Raw genomic sequence first — 17,706 nt, 5'->3', positions numbered from 1 at the left:
AAACAGTGTGATAGAGAGAGAGGGAGTCAGACAGAGAAAGGGAGGGAGAGAGAGAGAGAAAGAGAGAGACCCCCGCAGGCCCCGCTGCTGCTCGCCTCTCCAGGAACCTTTTCAGTCAAACTGTTTGCTGATAGCCTCTGGTCCTGAGTCCCGGGGCCAGCGGCTGCTGATGGATGCCCACCCCCTTCTTCCACCTCCTCAACCCTTCTATACGTTCCTAACACCCCTGGCAGTTGGACCAGCGACAGAGGTTGAGGGGTGGAGGGAAACAAAATCAAGAACAACGAAGTCTGACATGAATACAGGCTGGCAGCAGCTCACTGGTGGAAACACTACACCATTTTCAACTAGATTTGCAGCCCACAGCACACAGATGGAAAGTGGACTGGGAGAAAGGGAGAGGACAGACGGGCAGACGCACAAACAGCGGGCAGACTCAACACCTCACTCACAATCATAGTCACACTATAGAGAGCTGGGATCTAGAGACCGGACATGCAAAGACAATACTTTGTGAATGTCCTTGATTTTTAAAGTAGAGTTTTAACTAAATAAAAAAACGACAAATATGGCACACCAGGAATTTTCAAATTGTGTTTACTTAAAGGAACAGATTGTGGTATTCAGAGGTTTTAGTGGCATCTAGTGGTGAGGATTGCAGATTGCAACCAGCTGAAACTTTTCATGTGTACCAAGTGTCAACTTCCCGTTAGTCCTTCAGTGTTCATTGTTCAGGAGGTTTTTACAGGAAGCCAGATTATCCCCAGATGACTCTTTCCTTCCAAAACAAATGAACCAGGTGCTTAATATCAGTAAAAACACTGAATAAAGCAGTTTCACATTACAAATCAAAGTTTCTCCTATGTTGATGGGTTGCTAGCCCAGGCCCCTAATAATGTTGTAATGCTTGATTTTTTCTCAGATATCTTCGGATCCAGATGTTCAGGTATTTTTTTTAACTGGGAGCTGACTTATCAAAAGAGGTCTCTTCATCTCTAAAACAAACTAACCTGGTGCTTTAAACCAGTAAAAGTCTAAATAAAGCAGATTCATGTTGAAAATCTGTTTTTCCGATGCTGTTTGGCTCAATGTGGAGGAGCAGCTAACTGCGGATAAACACAGATAGCCCTTCACAGAGCAAGTAAGGATTTGGTTTGTCTGTTTTGGGCTACTGTAGAAACATGGTGGACAGCATGGGTGAGGACCTGCACCCTATATGGGTATAAACCATGGATGTATTAAGAGACCTGGATACAGTCTTGGAGGTGAGACCCGTTCATATGGAAGCTGCTCGGTGGTATATAAAGCCAAAGAAGCTCTATTTCTGCAGTATGAAATTACCTGAATGATGAGCGCTGCTTGTGCATCACTGGGGCCATACAGAAAATACACTAGAGACTTCTGTTGGCCAAGCTGGCTACTTCCAGTTTAGAGCTCTGCTAACTTGAATAGGGATAAAATGATTTAATCTTGTTGCTCTTCTAGACCTTTCAAATGTTATCGGACCAACTGGATTATTGCTGCCTTCACATGCTCCATGCAATGTACAACAGTTTGGAAACTCATGCTCTAGTTAACCCTTTGACACCTGGGGAAATAGGCTTGATTTGATGAGCAAGAAAACTGATGGAGCAAAGGCAACGAGCAACGAAAGAAGAAATGGGCCAAAAAGTATCAGGAAATTAATAAAAAGTGCAACAAAATTACAAAATAAAAACAAAAAATAAAGTTTAAAAAACAAGGAAATTACCTGGAAAAAGTGTTTTAGGAAAAATATAATAATTTCATAACATAATAAAGAATTAGAAAGATTTATAAATATAGTTTTCCCTTGATTTTTTTTTTCCCCTTGACATTTTTCCCTAGCGTTTTAAAAATAACTTTCTTAATTTACTATTATTTGCCCGTTTTCCTATGTTTTTGAAACCAGTTTAAATACTTATGAAAGGCATCTAAAGGCAGCACAATAAAATAATGTTGCTCCAGGTTTCAAAGGGCTAACGAAGAACATGTGCGAGGCGTTGCAGCGTTCATGCTGCTACAGCTAAGCCCTAACAGCAGAGAGGAAGACAACTCTGAACTACAAGTCAGAGCCCGGAGCAGCTTCCAGAGAGCAGGGGGGGTCACTTCCCTTCTCTGTTCATATGGCTGATGTGTGCTGCACAATAATGGGAGGAATCACAGCCCCCCCTCCCAGCTGTCCTGGTTCACATGGCTTCTCAGACAAACAGAAAAACAACGATATCACGGGCCAGACCTCCTTCCTGCGGCTCGGGAGGCCACGGGGCTGCTCCAGCTGCAGGAGTTCCATCTCTTCCTCCCAGCAGCTACTTGACTTTAGTCATGGTGCTGGTGGTGGGAGCTGTGACACCCAGGTCTCACAGTTGTATTTACTACACCAGCCATTGATAAAAACTTTTCCAAGGACCCGACTCCTTGTTGTCTTGGGAAACATAATAGAAGGCTGGATTGAATGTTTCAAATCGCCTATTTTAGCACTCGGTAAGAACAGAGTCAACAGCTTCACCACACACAGCTTAGCAGACTTTGAAGAAAGTTTACTTTGCACACAATTCAATTGTTTGTCTGTTCGTGATGCTTCTACTTAATCAACTCCATACAAAGCCAGAGAAGTTAAATCTCCAGCGAGAGACGCTTTTTAAGATCTACAGTAGAACATCAGGAATTCAATACAGTGGGGTATATTAGCAATCATGGGAGATCTTTTGATGTTGTAAATTAGATTATAATATATTCCTTTGATTTATGTTTTTTCAGAGTCTCATTAAAATGCAGTTAAATTGCAACTCAGCAAAAAGATGTCTTTCTTAACTCAGTATTTCTCTACACATGATTCAACTTAATAACGTCACAGCAGTATTGAGTAGCAACACAGTCACGGGCTATTGTTGCGTCTGTATGCAGGCAAATGTCTGTTTCATGTAAACAAGAAAACAAGCTAAAAAACAATGACTAACCAAACCACAGGACACACGGGTTTGGGTTGTAAGTCCTACAAGTGTGGCCCACTCACTTTTGAGATGACGCATAGTGTGATGGTGTGGCTTTTCTTGCACTCCAATAAGCCAAAGAAGGGAGACGAGGCAACTTAGAGAGGTGTTAAATGACTTGCATTCTCAAAGTCATCACCTCTGTTCCACCGTATGCTTCCACAGTCTATCCTCCCAAACCACATAGTGTTTATGTGCTATTCTTTCTGCTCATTACCTCCACCAAGGAGGTTATATCTTCTGTTCTGTGTGTTTGTTTATACCAAGAAAACTAGTGGCCCGACTGACATGAAAATTGGTGGATGGGTATAGCATGGGCCAAGGAAGAACCCATTACAGTTTGGAGCAGATCTGAATCACAGGACCTATACACTAATTATTTCCCACTTTCATTTGGCATTCTGCTTTGGCAAAAGATAATCATTGACAAAACATAGCCAAGTGTAGAAATACGATGACTTCATATCACAATTTACATTCACACGTACCTGGAGTAGCTACAAATGGGGTAGCCTACATATTTAGTTGTTTAAACCTCATACAGAAAGAATTCGTTACAGAGCACGTAGGGACAGTGGTTTAATGGGAGAACTGGTAGCATTGCAACACCACCACAACTGTAAAGATGCTCAAACTGATGTGTGGCTATGGAAGCCTAAATATATGCAGTACGTACATTTACGTGCACAGTTTAGTTGACCTATGGTTATAGGACTACTGTCCTTGTCCCAGTAACAAGCACCGAGGGAGAATCCATTTATTGATGGAAGTATGTCCGACTCCACCACAGCAGGAGGAGATATGCCCCCTTTCAGCTAGTTGCAATGAACCTATATTATTTATACAGTCTATGATATAGACCGGATCACAATCATAACTGTATATTTACAGTAATTTAACTAACAGAGCAGAAAACCACCGTGTCACGTACATATAATTAAACGGTGCTGAGTGAACTTTGCCTTCATTGATTAGTTTGAAGGCACCTAAAAAATTCAATATCAGTTTTACCCTTTAACAATTACACTATGAAATGCATTTGTAAAAAAAATAATACAATATCATAGACTGTATAATATGTTAACCACATGCATCAGAAAAAAACTTAAAAAACACAAACATTTTCCTAGTGTAATGCATTTTAAAAAGTCTGAAAATAAAGGAAATTTCATGCAACAAACATAAAAAAAATACATACATACAAAAAGTAAAAATGAATATTGTAAAAACCAAATCAGTATAAGATATATGGTTAAAAAATTGTCAGTGTTATATACTAAAAATCTGAAGCTAAAAGTAACTTCATAAAATAAACAAATAAAATATAGAAAATAAACAAATCAAAATAAATACAAGTAATAATGAATCTATGGACAGAATCAGTTTAAAATGCAGGGTATAAAAAACAAATAGTCAATTTAATATAATAAAAAACAGAATTGAATAAAGTAAACAAATAGTTACATACATATAAAATTGAATCTATTTTTAAAAATAGTATAAAATATATGGTAAAAAAAGTGTCAGTGTTATATATTAAGAATCTGAAAATAAAAGTACCTTCAAAAAATACAAATACAAATAATGAATCTAGTAACAAAATTTGTTAGTAGAAAAGAAAGAAAATCAATTATATATAATACAAAATAGCATTGAATACAATTATGTTATGATCAGAATACTAAAATGCATCATATAAAAATATCTGCATTATTTATTTCAAACAAATATAAAATACTACATGTACTTGTACTCATGTTTTATGTCCCTCACCTGAGCCTAAATTAAAAACACAAGTCTCTCCTCAGTGCTTACATTTTTTTTCATGCCTGACCTGTTTTGCAGTACCAATTCCCCCCTCATAAATACAGTTCCTATCTGTGACCACTGAGGGAGGCTGGCACAGCGACAAGGAGCATGCGCAGAATGCCGGGTCCAGTTAAAGTCCGACTGAGGTGTTTACATGACGGAATAGCTTGACTCCTAATCATATTATCTGGGTGTGTTAGTCTGATTTCAAGTAATTCAGTTTAGTCCGATTTCAGTCAGACTAACTTGTTTACATGTATTGAAAAAGTCCAGTTTTAGTCAGACTAATTATACTCTTATTCACATGCAAATATGAACTGTCTGAAATAAACTCCACCATAGATAAGTGTTTAAATTTCACTCAAGAAAAAATGTCTTTTTAATGTGAATGTACAGTTTTTCGTGACAACTGTTTTTGATAACAAGCAGCCATGTTGATGATGTTACTTCAGTCTAAGCATTTAATATTTGTACATATGTACATGACAATAAATTGCTCTCTGTTTTTCACAAATGTATGTTATGTAGGCCTGTACCCAACTCAGAACTTCATCAGTAGAATAGGATTTGGCTGTAGGATACAAATATTTGATTATTTGTTCCTTTCTTTCCATACAGAGTTTGATAGTTTGAACAGGGTTCGGCAGGCCATTCAGGTTGACAGTGGTGTTCAGATATACTTAACAAGCCAAATTAGCCCTCCAAGCTAATGCATGCTATTGACGAATGGGAAACGTGCAACAACATTTTTTGCTTAATATCAAGCAAAAGCCTGAGACTTTGTTATATGACATTGCTCTGAGCTACAAATTCAGCACTTCTAAGCAGAAGGCAGATGATAACGTCATCTTGGACCCTGCACAGGCAAAGCCTCTCTTCCTCAGGGCAGCTGTCTCCCTCTCCCTCAGACTCACCCTGGATCTGAGTGCCTGTACCAGAGAGCAGCGTGAAAGGAGTGTGAGGAGCCCTCACTCTGCAGCTACATCGCTGGACTGAAACATCCCTAGAAGCACACCACACACACTGTGTCACACACTGACACCAAAAAAAAAATCAATTTGAATAATCTAAGTTGACTCAAGGGTCTCTGAATGATTATTCAAATCAACTTTCAAAAGGCAGCTCTAATGATAACTTTGCAAAATATATTTTCACTTTAGAAGTGCATATAAACCCTTTGAAACCTGAGCAAACTGGCTTTATTTCTTTCATAAAACATGGTAAAAAGGCAACTAGCAATAAAAGAAGAAATTACCCAAAAACTTGCAAGAAATTAGTAAAAAGTAAAATATAAAAAAAAAAATTAATATGATAATTATAAATAAGTTTTTTCTGGAGCTTTTTCTTTTTTTCACTTGAAATTTTAAATAAAAAAGTAAATTTCTAAATCTGGTTATTTCTTGCAATTTGGGAACAATTCTTACCAAGTTGCTTATTACCTTTGTTCCCCATGTTTTTGAAAGAATCAGGCCAATTTGCTCAGTGTTCAAAGGTTTTAATACTCATGAAAGGCATCTGAAAGCAGCACACGAAAACTGACCTCAACCCAGGTTTCAAAGAGTTAATAATAATACACAGCTGAGATGATGAGGCTTCAGCTAGGCACAACCATATTACATTATATTATTCTAATAGTTTTGGCAATACATCCAGACATAGAGTGGTGGCACCTGCAGATTTGCGTATCATAGGAGACTGGGCTATAGGCCTTGGTGGGGGGCTGTGCTTCTTGGATGCCCTTATCATTCGACATGTGGCTTATCAAAACTTAACACAGTAGCTAGCAACTGATGGAACCCAGAAGAAATGATATATATGGTGCTAAAAACACAAACCAATTTTGGGACTTTTCTGTGGCTACAGCAGCTTCATATCACCCTGCGTTTGTTTGTACTCTGAGTCACAGTCAGTGACCAGCATGGAGTGAGAGACAGACTAGGATCATAGCCACAGAAGCAGATCAACAGCAGATTAGAGTGCGGCTCTGCTTGAGGATCTTCCCGCTGCTTCTCCTGTGTGGTCTGGGGTTGGAGAGGTGAAAGACCTCCAGTCAGGCCTCGTTTGGAAGAGCAGGGGAGACAGGAAAAGACGGTGCGGCCTTAAGCTGCTCTGCCCTGCTCAGCAGCACATGTGCTGAGCGAGCCAAACGGGGTGGCTTACCACCAGAGGTCTCAGTCAAGGGCAGGACAGTTGAAAGGTCACTGCTCGCTGTCTTGCTATACAAACAGTGCCTCAGCGAGTAATACATTCACCCTCTGAGCTTACCTCAGGCTATTAGAGAGCTTACACATTACTGGAGATTATCAGCAGAGCCTCTGACAGCAAGTGATAGTTTGTTATTTAATATAAGAGCTAATGATATCGGGGGTTTTATGACAGTACAATGTCATTATATTTATTTATTATAGATATCTGGAAAGTTAAAATAAATTATTTATATAAGTAACAACCTCAGTGCTATCAATTGACTCGATGATATCTTAAAACTGTATTAAAGTGTATGCACTATGTTTTAATTATAAATAAAATTCCCTCTTAAAGGTCCAGTGTGTGGGATTTAGGGGTATCTAGTGGCACAAAATTTTATATAACTTTCATATCTATGTTTTCATTCATTTACAATCACATGGAAAAAAGAATCGTTGAATGGCAGGCTTTAAAATGAGCCATTTAGTTCTAGATACTGAGTGGGTCCTCTTCCACAGAGTCCACCATGTTTTTCTACAGCAGCCCAAAATTGACCATAGACTGTATATAAAGATGGACAATGCATCTCCACCTACCCCTCACAATGCTTAAGTGAAGCTAAAATATCCCACCAAGTCAGCGCTGCAGCAATATCTGCATCCACAAAAACACCTATCCGACCAATCGCACGCAGTGCAAAATAATGCAAGTGCATGAACTGGATTTCACAACTGTCAATCATGGCGGAAAATCCCCTTTTTGTAGAGTTTGATAACTCAATAAAACCAAACCTATCATGAAACCATCACTAAAACAAACATCAGGGTGATGAGAACTACTTTCAGCGACAGAAACCATTTTTGGGAAAAATTTATTTGGCATGTACTTTGACTTTTAAGTTTGGCCTATGTCCCATTCACTAACACTGAGGGGCGGGCTTTATGACCTATACTGCAGTCAGACACCAGGAGGCGATTCAGATTAAAAAGCTACATTTTGGGGGAGCTGTCATGTCGTCCATCTTTATAAACAGTCTATGGAAAGGACTAATTACACACTGATTCTATATCAGGCCATTTGTATTTTTGTGTCGGCTACCACAGTTCACCTAAACGCTTCGCACACGAAAGAAATTTCAATTCTGCAACTTTACCTCTAGATGCCACCAAATCCTCCACGCTGGACCTTTAACTCTGAATCAACCACTGCATGCAAAATAGTAAGTAGCCTATTATTTAGCTAGATGATGTTGTATGACACCCGCAGGTAGTTTACAAGCAGACCAATGGCTTGTAATGATCACAGCAGCACATGAACATATATATAATACAGGCAGCACATACACACACACACACACACACACACACACACACAGAGGGGCAGGAACTGAACCCAGGACCTCCTCAAAGTGAGGTACAATCGCTAACCAAAGGCCCACAGTGACCTACATAGCATTAACCAAACTCAGACGGAAACAAAAACTAACAAAAAAAAACCCTGTCTACAGACGTGAAATCAAGGCGCTTTAAGCTAATAATTTAGGTCTGAATATTATTTTTTCTGCACATCCCTGGTCAGCTATTTGTCTATAGAAAAAGCATCACAAGTATTTTCTCTTTAGTCTACAGAGGATGGTCTACAGTTAACTGCAGTCCAAAACATTATCTGCCAGGCTCAAGATTCTGCATCCAACCTCCAGGTCTCACAGGAAAACGCTGGAATCTCCATATTGATGATAGAGCTCCAATAAACAATGAATCATGTTACCAAGACGCTTTTGTTAGTCGAAAGAGAACGCTGAATAGTTGCAATGTGACTAAGTATTATCATGCCACTTTTTTGTGAACTGAAAAAACACCTGTTTCAAATGAACTGCATAAAAAAATTAGACAATTATTCATTTGTGGCAAAATGTGTCTCCAAACACCTCAATACATTTGTCCGTGAATCTATAGGAACTTTCTGAATGTTTCAGTACCTCAATGAAGTCAATTTCATTGAAAAGAAACTGTATTCACTGTTCATAGTCTTTACCAGAAATCCTAAAGCTCACTTTAAGATACTTTAAGATCAGCTCTGAAGGCTACAGACACCACTTTTTTCTTACTAAACATACTGTTTAAATAAAGCCAAAAGATTGAAAAAATATATTCACAATTATCAAACAATCCTAAAACATCATAATATCCATAATCACTATTTAATGTTAAAGCTAAATTTTTTTTTTCAGTTTTAAAAAAAACCTTCTTGGCTCACCAAACAATCAAAGAAATACTATCCTCTTTATTGGACCACCAAATGTTCAGCTTCTATCTCTTATTTTTCACTCAATACATCCTTGGCTTTCAGCTTTCTGCTGTTTTGTCCTCCTTGGAAAAATGTCCTGGGAGGAGGAGAGTGGAGGAGAAAGACTTTCACTCAGTGATTCAGAAGCATCGTGTAAACGCCAGCATTCTCTTTCTGACAACCGGCGTTAATTGCAGATCCGACTCGCCCACACACTCCACATTTCTCCTGGAAGGAGAAGCTGAGACACTGAGATTGAAGTGGGATGAGGAGTGCAGTAAAAGATGCTGCAGCTGCCCGTTCCTCACACCGTCACCACCTCTCATTTCTCCCTCTCCACTGAGAACTTGTGCTAAGACGCTCACACGCACTTACTCACATTTACAGAGACATGCCGGGGCACAAAAACATAACATGTAACAAGGCTAAAACATTTAATAAACAGAGGTAGTCACCGTGGAACATCATCTATCTATCATAACTGAATCGTTGATTAAATGATAGAGGGAGAAATCCAACAGATATATTAACATACACCACTGTGTGTTTGCAAAAGTGGAACATTTGGGGTCTGTGAGGTTACAGTAACAACATGCACGAGAGAGACATTTGTGACGGCTCTGTGTGCCTTCACAGACATCATATTCATTCCTTTGAGTAATGCACGACATAAATTGTTAAAATGATATTCATTTCAGCTGCATTGAAAGAATCCCTCATCCACACATTAGACATAAGAGCTCACGTGATGTGGATCATGAGCAACAAGGCCATTACTGGCGAGGCCTGGGGCAGCACAGAAGCTAATGACTGCAGATTGAAGGGTGCTTTACTGCTTTGCTTTAGAAATCACTGGCAGCCAGCTGGTATGGTAATGTACACGCCGTCACAACAGCGCTAACATTAAATGGACAGTGAAAAAAAAAGTATGCTTAAAACTGCCGCAACATCTCGTGTCACTGAGGACTTACTTAAACAATACAATTTGTCATTGATTTGTCCTGGTAACTGAGGGGTGAAGTAGTAAAATATTTACTGTAAAATAACATTTTTAAATATATGCAAGTAAATAATACAGTGAATTCTAAGCTTCTGTGGATGCTGATAGTTTGAATTTACTGATCTACAAAATTTAACCCATGCAATAACACAAAAAACACTTAACATTTCAGTGGAACAAACATTTTCCAAACACCTAATTCATACCAGCATTAACTTGTAAATAGAGTAAACAGCACAATTTCAATTGGTACTTTCTGCTATGACTGAATAAAATCTACTCGCTCTGTACAATATTAATGACACGAGCATGGTGAAGGCATACACAAGAAAACATCTGAGAAGGTCAGGTTACTGTTGGCCATTGGCCACTCTGGCGAGGGGGGGGGGGTTAAGGTCACAAGAGTCCCACAGATTCAAAGAACCACCAGACAGCAAAGATCCTCCTTCACGAGCTCTGCTATCATACTGAGCATACAGCTGATCAGAAATTTGGCGTGCACCATCCTATAACATGTCACTTTACATTAAAAAAAAGTCTTAAAAGAACCCCTCAAGGTAATGTGTACCTCCAAAACATGTCACATTAGTTCAAAATTCAGCTTTTATCAGTCAAAACCCCTTTTATCTCTGAAACAAAGTAATGACTGAGTGGTTTAGTTTAGAATCAGAAAATATACAGTCAGATATAAGGAACTGCATCACTGTATATTATGTTAAAGTGCCAAAATAAAAGCTTGATGTCAGGCCACTATGTGCTTTGCAACTTGTGTTAAATTGTTGCAGATACACACACACACACACACACACACACACACACACAACACTGGTAACAACATGTATGGCAATAAGCAAGTGTAGTGATGTCACCGTGCACGAGCTGACCAGCACCATCTATATTTCAGTACCACTAACACCAAGCTGTTCTCAAAATTGGCGAGCTTTAGCGCCAAAACGCAAAAACTCGAAAAATATATACACAAAATAATCCACTGTATTTTCAGTACAAGCAAGTTGGCAGGATTTACATGGTTTTAAGAAGTTGTGCAATCATACAATTTGCTGTAAACACAATATCAACTTGTATTATTCACTGTGTAAACTGCTGTTGTTGTGACGGCTCAAGTGTGTTATTACACACACATTGATTACTATTTTGCCCAAACGACGCGCCTGTTTTACAAAGTACAGTTCGCACTTTCGGTTATAAGATTAAGTGTGAAGGACTTTTAAGACTAATAATTCACACATGGTGCGTCTTCCAGGACCTACAGTGAGGCTTCTCACCAGCGTCTTACTGTTGACGACGAATCGTGTAAAAGTTTCTCGCAATTGAATGATATCAACAGCGCGCGCGCGTCTGACTGCGCCCTTTAAACACACACTTTGACGTTTTCACGGCGTCAAATCCTCGCTGAGAATTCAACGTGACCGATGTCAAGTGACAACGACGCAGTTTTTAGGTTCCGTAGGTTATATTGTGCGCGTATCCAGAGGGAGACACATTGATAAATAGACAGAGCCTCCAGTTAACGTCTCCGTCTCCCAAATCCTCTCTACGTCTCCCTCTTGCGCTTTTCTCCTCTCACTCTGTAGCCCCAGCACCGCTGCCACACTCCGCAACATTGTTTCTATTTCTGTTACTCACCTTTACTCCCAAGTCAGTTGCCGTGTATAGACACTCTATATCGGTGGCTCCAGTGGATAAGCGTAATTTCAGTTCACATTTACACGCTGACTGCTATTTTAGGGGGAGCTGACAAACTCAGAAAAAGCCAGGCTCCCTCTTGTCAGCTACAGACTCCTCCCCTTCTCTGACGAACTGCCCTTCTCTCTCTCGCTCTCTCTCTCGTTCACGCGCACAAGCACACGCACACACACACACACACACCGTCGTCAAAACATTAAAATAAGTAGTAAAAGTCTTTTTATTTCATAAACGCCATGAAGTGCAATTGAAATTTAGCCACATGTATTGTGCTGTAGTGTAATAATAATTTCTGTTACATATGCATTTATTTTTAATGCACTGCTGCAGTTTGACTCGTGTCACAGTCATTAACACAGCAAGTTGGCTCCAAACAGCTGAGGATGAGACAGTCAGTTTTTAACAGACTTAACTCATTGAAACGTTGGCAGAGCTAACTAGAAAAAAAGTACAACTATGTGATTCAGGCACAATAATAATTGAAGTTGGTTTTCTTCATTACGTTCCCAAATTACTCGGCCTCATCAAATTAGATACATTTCACGTCATATCTCTAAGACAACAGCAATGGAATTCGGTTTAAAGGGCACCTCCCACAGCCAATCGGAGTCCGCAGCGTCTGTTGAGCAGCCAATTAGAGGAGGAAGGCGGGACCTGTTTGACTCGCATATGAGCATGTCACGTGTACGTGCAGGACCAGAGGAGGTGTGGTGGCTGGGCCTCTACCCTGTGCTTACCGGCGTTTGGAAGTAGGTGCGCTACAAATCGTGCACAATTGTCATCTACTGTTACATCGGTGTATTTCAGATGTGATGATGAAGGTGTGACAAAGTTAGAAAAAGCAACCACATGCACATGGGCACCTCTTATATAGTCAGTTGGCAGTTTAACCCTTTCAAACTTGAGCAAATTGGCTTGATTTCTTTCACAAACATGGATAAAATGTGATGAGCAACTTGGCATGAAATTAACCCCCAAATAGCAAGTAATTAGTAAGAATCTACAAGAAAATTACCCGAAATTGGCAAAAATGAAAAGAAAAAAAGAAAAGTAAAAGGCAAAACAGAAAATGAAATTGTGCTAAGATAAAAAAAAAAAATCTATATAAATAATCATATATCCATCTATTTTTTTCGTGTAACCTCAAATATATAATTATAAATGTTTTATTGATAATTTCCCCTAGTTATTTTATAATACTCTAATTCTCACTCTTTCCCACTTTTTTAGGCTGGTTTTTAAGTCACCTTAAAAAATATAATTTGCTGAATGCCTTTTTATCATGTTTTTGAAAGACATCAAATCAATTTGCTTCAAGTTTAAAAGGTTTAAATGCGTGTGAAAGGTGTCTCGAGGCAGTACAAGAACAGTGATGTCGATCCAGGTTTCAAAGGGTTAAAGCTATGTCAAATTAATAGGCCTAGGCCCAGGTGTTTCACACAGGGCTTGAATGCTGAATTGGAAAGTCGGAGTCTATAGTATTTTCCATTTTTCTTCTACTTTATACTTCAACTTCACTACATTTTACAGGGAATGTTGTCTGACAGCAATAATTGTTGCAGATTAAGTTTTTATATATGTGTATAAAATATTAGGTTTTATTGACTTTGTTCAAATGATTTAATAGTACAACAGTTGAAAATGTCACTGACAGAGCATTTTTCCTCACTACTTAAAAAAATTGTTTAAGTACAGTTTGCAGATCATTTTTATGTTTTATGTTTAATTTGCTGTGAAGTTCATTTACTTATGAGGGGTGAGGGGAATTGATACAGCACAGTACTGCAATATTTTTGAGTGGCAATATTGTATCAATACATTGTAGTCAGGTATAATTTTTTATCTATATTATATATTAAATATATATATCATGATAGAAATAATTAACATTACAAATACAAATTAAACTTTTAATAGCCTTCTACATTGATAAAATCAATATAATAAAATAAATTGCTTACAGTTCATCAGAAAATGAAATGATTTAAGCGAGATTTACAGAATTAAAACTATTTTTTTAGATTAAACACATGTTGACAAAGTTTTATTTTAGGGCCATGATTTTCATTTGAAAGTATATACTAATATTATACTAATATACTACTAATATCACAATAATATTGTATCTTGGCCTCAGTATCATGATAATATCTTATCGTGGAGCGTCTGGTGATTCCCACCCCTAAACTATACATTGTGATATTGCTCCTTTAAGGGATCCGAGATCTGCTCTGCTTCCACCAAGCTTGCATCCCACGTTTACCTGATATCACATGGTGCTCAGAAGAGTTACACATCACACAAAAGTTTCACACATTCAGCTCCTCATTATGTCATAGTAAAGGCATGTCATGTTGCTTCTGAATGACTGCTTCTATATCATATGACTCAATCATTTTGGTCACAGGACTTCAAAAAACACTTCACCGATTACTTCATGTGTCATTTGAAATTTTAAACTGCTCAGTCACCAGACTAATTCACTTTAAGTTTGTATGTCTCTCTCTGTGTTTTAGAAATAGTGGTCAAAGTAATTTGACATCTCTGCAGAATCAGAATCAGCGATTTGATGGCATGAACAGCCTGGCTGAATACAACAATACATGATTATCTTGACATCCTCCTCTAATAACATCCTGTTTTATTACACTGCATGCTCACTAATGAAGGAAGGGGATTTCACAAAGCATGGCTCCTGCTGTATGAGCATTTCATTTGTATTAGTCTAGTGAAGCCTGCTCTCTGGTGTATTGTGCTACTTTTTCACCAGTTAGTCCCAGTCTAGTCTTCCTCCCTCCCTTCTTTCCTCGGGGCTCTGGGCCGAGGAGTTACAACTATCCTTAATGGCTTTAAATGCCTATACCACACAGTTCAGCTGCATTGCAAACCACACCTTAATAATATTTATGTTAAATTCAAAACAGTTGATTGATTGCTTGAAGTTCATCAATTTAGTCTGCACAACCCTGCTTCTGGCTCTTGACCATGTATCGGGTCAGGTTAAACAGGGGCATGCTCTGACCACAGGAGGCAATGTGGGTTGGCAGTTCCTGCAGTTTGCTTGAGCCTTGGTCTACTTTTTGGCTGGAGACCAGCCATATAAATGCAAAACTCCATGACTGAGTGAGTGAGTGATAAAGTTGACGAAAGTTTCAACAAATATAAGGAAAACTCATCTCTGATGCAAAATTTACAGGAAGAAATCTGCTCAAAATTCATGATAATTTGGCGCTCATTAGCTCACCTATACAGAAGAAGTACAGAGGCTGTGTCTTTGCCACAGCGACAGCAGGTTTGACGTCCACCTCCCCCTTTCATGCTAAACCTATCTTATACAAAAAACAATCCTTGACAAAAAACCCATCAGAATTGCTAATCTAACACAAACTTCCTGCAGAAGGCATTTTGGTTACTTGTACAGTTTATTAGTTGTTCTCTAACATCATCATTATGAATATAATACGGAATATCCCTAAAATATGTCATAAGTTTACTTAATGATAGTAAAGAAGTCTCTGAATAAAAATAGGTTGGGAACCACTGTACACAGTCCAGCCTAATACTAGGTTTTAACCTTGTCTTGTTTGTTACCTTCTGCTCCAGCAGAAAAAGCACCACCTGCCAGATTCTAACAAACCAGTAGAGATATAAGAGTTACTTCCTCTACTATAATATGTGCCAGTTGAGGATAACTGCACATTACATGTAAATTAATGTGTGCATCACAAATGTATACCCATTTTAAGTCTAAGCCACAGTGAGGCTTGATGAGCTTCTCACGCCCGTACAATTGCGGTTATATTGAAGGGCAATGCAATACTTTTTATTTGTTTGTTGATTAATTTTTGAATGACATTTGTTGCCCAGTGTTTCATTTAAATGTATTGTATTTTCAGCAGTACTAAGATAACCAATATTTTTCTTTAGAGTACACAAGCATGCTTTTCAATCATATATCTCTAATCAGTGTAGCAGGGACATGTAGCAAAGGGCCGAGGTTGGAATCAAACCTGGAGCCGCTATGGTGAGGATGTAGCCTCTGGGGTGCCCAATCAACCAACTGAGCTACTGGTTGTACTATTTTAAAGTAAAATGAATATTGGTTTATAGGTGCAATCCAGTCTTAAACTAACCTACAAACAGGAACGTAAGACACTGCAATGTTAGTAATAAAGATAGATATGGGTAGTGGAGACAAAAATGGTAAATCAAAGGAATTCCGATGACGCATGTACCGATATCATTACTTATAGTTTGTGTCTTCCCTGCAGAAGTTAGTGCCCCACCAGGGCCACCCCGGTAAAAAAGGTCTGAACACATCACTGCAGTATAGTAATTATATGATAACGCAACTATGCCAAATTAATTTCCTTTACAATGTGGGTTGCTCAGATTTTATTCTATGGCAACAATAAAACATGACACCCAGAAAAGCGTATAAAATAAACTAAAACAAGCTGTACCTTGAAAGTATTAATCTGTTCACTGTGATATTTGGAATTGGCTTTCAAAAAAACAATAACAGCAAATTAAACATACATATGCATACAATTCTGTTCTTCCCTCTGCATTGTGATTAGCAATAGTCATGACTAAACAGAATTAGACAGAAGTCGTCTCCAGCTGTTTTCTTGGAGTGCTTTCGGTCAGTAAACTTTCTGCTGTGCAGTGGTTCTTAGTGGGTTCAGGCTGATGCCAACTGACAACAGTGTGGATCCAAATTGCTCTCAGCATCTCCTTTAGCAGCACTTTTGTTTCGACATACACCCCTCCCATCTTCCCACAGTGATGCCAGCAACAGAAAACAGTGATGTTAGCAAAAATACAACCAACATTACAATAACGTGCATTTGCTCACTGATGTTTACATCCACATGATGCTACAGTAAAAGTAATAAGATAATTCTCAAATCCACATAATCACAAAACAGATAAAAATCTTGTTATGGATAGAAAAATGAGTCAATTTTGATTGTTAATTGGCATCACATTTCCACCTTGCAAGGAGTTAAGACCTCTCCTGACACCTGTGTCTCACCTGTTTGTCGTTGTTGCACAAATGCCTTCACAGAGCCTGCTGTTCCAATCTCCACTTCTCCCCCCTACCAGTCTCAGCTTGCTTTATCTCTTCCTTTCTTTCTCTCTACAACACTTCCTCTTCTTTCCGTTGCCTTTGTCCCACTCTGCCCATTGATTTACCTCAAAGCCAGACCAGCTGGCTTTGGATGCTTCCCTCAGAGCCCTAAGAGGCCCGTCTTCACACGCCGCTCGTCTTCGTGTCCCTTGGTCTCTCTGCCGGCAGAGAGCAAGGGGGGCAGTGGTTTGAAAGGTAGGACCCCAGATGGACATAGACATGTCGGGCATGTGTTATGTGATGGGACTTGGCTCAGGGCTCTCTGAAGCAGCCACAGCTGTCAGTCATAACTCCAAAAGGTGTTGAAGATTAGCCCTTCCTCCCACAGAAGGCTGGAGGAATGCAAAAATGTCGTTTTCTACAACATAGTGAAAGGTTTTAGAGAAAAAACGCAAGTAAGTTTGTGATTTTCTTCTTGGTTTGTAGTAAAATTAGTCTTCAAAATGCAACATTTTGTCTTGTAGATGATAAACAACTTTTTTCTAAACTTGATCAAATGTCCATGTGAGGCAGTTTGCCTTTTTTACATTTTTGTAAAAATTTTTTTGGGGGGGGGGGGGTATTTTGTATGA

General features: G+C 38.8%; 1 protein-coding gene across 7 annotated transcripts in view; it reads right to left on the bottom strand.

Annotated features, from left to right (window-relative positions):
* The window catches only part of mef2aa (myocyte enhancer factor 2aa), a 79,641-nt gene extending 62,337 nt beyond the window's left edge, over positions 1–17,304 (bottom strand). For 6 of the 7 annotated variants that reach the window (XM_042496905.1, XM_042496909.1, XM_042496903.1 and 3 more), the window contains exon 1: positions 11,941–12,081. The gene's annotated coding sequence lies outside the window, so the exon portion shown is untranslated. Of the gene's footprint in view, positions 1–11,940; positions 12,082–17,038 lie in introns of those variants that run through there. The other variant, XM_042496904.1, reaches the window with a different exon arrangement.
* Positions 17,305–17,706: the final 402 nt, after the last annotated feature.

The sequence above is a fragment of the Plectropomus leopardus genome, chromosome 11 (genome assembly GCF_008729295.1).
Source record: "Plectropomus leopardus isolate mb chromosome 11, YSFRI_Pleo_2.0, whole genome shotgun sequence".
NCBI classification, from domain to species: domain Eukaryota; kingdom Metazoa; phylum Chordata; class Actinopteri; order Perciformes; family Serranidae; genus Plectropomus; species Plectropomus leopardus.
The sequence above is the reverse complement of the archived record's forward strand: the minus strand, read 5'-3'. Positions and strand labels throughout refer to the sequence as shown.